Source organism: Sprattus sprattus (genome assembly GCF_963457725.1).
Source record: "Sprattus sprattus genome assembly, chromosome: 12".
NCBI lineage: Eukaryota > Metazoa > Chordata > Actinopteri > Clupeiformes > Clupeidae > Sprattus > Sprattus sprattus.
The window spans coordinates 6,139,729-6,142,228 of record NC_137910.1 but is presented as its reverse complement, the minus strand read 5'-3'; the positions used below and the strand labels follow the sequence as shown (position 1 = coordinate 6,142,228).

At 45.8% G+C, this 2,500-nt stretch overlaps 1 protein-coding gene across 1 annotated transcript in view; it reads left to right on the top strand.

The window, feature by feature from the left end:
- kcnq5a (potassium voltage-gated channel, KQT-like subfamily, member 5a) overlaps positions 1–2,500 on the top strand; it is a gene marked incomplete at its 3' end in the record, with an annotated part of 155,628 nt that overhangs the window by 119,092 nt on the left and 34,036 nt on the right. The gene's annotated exons all lie outside the window — the stretch shown is intronic.

Below are 2,500 nucleotides of genomic sequence, written 5' to 3'. Positions count from 1 at the left end.
TGTGTTTTTTTTCTCCTCAGTGTGTGTTTTGGTGTGTTTGTGTGTGTGTGTGTGTGTGTGTGTGGGTGTGTGTGTGTGTGTGTGTGTGTGTTTTCTCCTCTGTGTGATATGTGATCATGTCACATACCCTACCCCAGACTCCATGGTGCCTGCTCTTGCGAGGACAGTGCTGCCCTTCCGATGGCACACTAGCCCATGGTGGCACGCCATGGTGTCCCCGGACCTGTTGATCTCTCACGGAGATCAGCCCTCTTTGCCTCCCCTGGCCGGCCTCGCCCTGATCTGGGAACAGTTGAATGCAGGCGTCACCCCCTTGCTGGTGTGAAAACAAACCCCCACTCGATGCATGTCGGATCGGGTTTGGACGTTGCCGGGGAAAGCAAACACGGCTTTTGCCCGTCCATGGGAACCATGGGAACCAGCGCAGTGATAGCTGTGGAGATTGAGTGTGTGTGTGTGTGTGTGTGTGTGTGTGTGTGTGTGTGTGTGTGTGTGTGTGTGTGTGGAGATTGAGGAGGACTGGCTGTGGAGATTGAGGCCCCCAGGCACCCGGTCGGCTCCCAGAGAGCACGGCCACAGCAGGAGAATTCTGCTATTTGGTCAGTCCACAGGAACACTGAGATCTCAGTCTGTGAAAAGGGGAACATATGATAGTTGTTATGGTTAATTGAATAAAAATCAACCTCAGTTTGCTATTGAAGGAAACAATAGTATACTCTAAAGACCCCCTGGAGTGTGGGACACAGCTCTGCTGAGGGTTGCATCAGAGAGACAAAAGACTGAAAACAGAATAGGAGTTTAGTCACAAGAGCACCGGCGATCGCTTCAGCAAGGTCCACTTTACACAAAGGTTTTTCCATAATTAGTTTCAAATTGCAAAGCCATACAACTATCAAACCATGTGTGTGGAAATTAATTACACTTTGGATCATAATCGTGTGCATACTGTGTTTTCCAACACAAATCCACACTATTCTAACGCAAGAAGTGCTGACATAATGATGTATTACTGGTGAGGACCTTTGCCTGCAGCTTTACCGACTTTTTCACCATCTGTAAAAGCCGTGTCAGCTGTGTTGGTATACTTGCAATATTGACAGATGATTTAATCTAGAAAAGAAAAGCCCGGGGTGAAGTCCCCCGGGACTGATCAAGCAACGGCATTAGCGTACAATGGCAGCAGTCGGTGATAAATTAGCTCCGTGTTAATTACGTTAACTAGACAACATTACAGATCCCCTGAAGCTAAGCATGTGGAGCGGGGGGCAGAAAGTGCACACTCAGATGTTCCTGTTGACTGCGCTATAACTCACAGGGAGGCTTCGTACTGAAACAGATGCTTAAGGTTAACACCTGTGAAAGAACTGTTCGGGTACAGAATGAGTACTTCATAGAGCTGCTGATATTATACAGGAATGAAGTTGAAATCTATTGCAGCATAAAGCTGATATCATTCACAGGTCTAACACATTCTAAGATAGACTATAGGCTATTGCAATATTCAAGTAGCCAATCACTTGAAGCATCAAGTTGTGGATATTTGCGATATGTAGTTACAGGTTACCAGCCGCATAATTATAATAGATACAATAGATAGATATGGATACATAAGTGGTCAGGAATACATGTCTATTCCATACATGCAAAATACATCAACAACAAAAACTCTACATGCCACGCAACATAAACAGATAAAAACATGAGGTGAGTGTGAGAGAAGTGTTAGAAGAAGCATTATTGTAACCTATAGTCAAACAACAATTGTAAACTCAAAGTAAATACAAATACATAATGCATTTACATCGCTCAATGACACACACCAGGTATTTGAACACAGGTGTGCAGGTTCCTGCCTTGTAGAACTAAGAAAATCTGGGGCTGAATGTGGATGCAGGTGCCATTAACAAAATCTGTGAGGGTACAGTATTGTGACTTGGATGGGATCGTGGGGCTTATCATGTGGGGATGCAGTACCAAAGATGAGCATGAATGGGGAAAAGGATGGAGCCAAGAGGAGGGTGGGCACTCGCTCTATGAAGAGGAGAACAGTAAACAAAAGTAATTGCAAATTTGCTAATAAAGGAGTTCATGTTGGCTCTGGGGAAGGTTCATGTGGACAGACGCCAACAGGTCCTCATTCATCACACAAGGGGAACAGCTTCATTACTCTAATCAAAGCTCCCTTCTCAAATCAGCACCCCCAGCGGGCGGGATCAATACAAAAGCCGGACCATCGCGGACGTTTATCAATTCCATCTCCTGTTTTTAACGACCGCTCGTGAGAGAGAAAAGGCCGGGGTTTCCTTCATGTGGCCGCTGATATGTTTTTGCTTCGGGAGTTATATATTTGGGTGGGGTGGTGATATGTTTTGCTTCGGGAGTTATATATTTGGGCGGGGTGGTGATATGTTTTGGTTAGGCTGCGTTTCGCTTTGGCTATCCGTCGCCAGCTGTGTTGGCCACCTCACCCTGTGCACTTGGCGCTGAGAGATGTTATTGT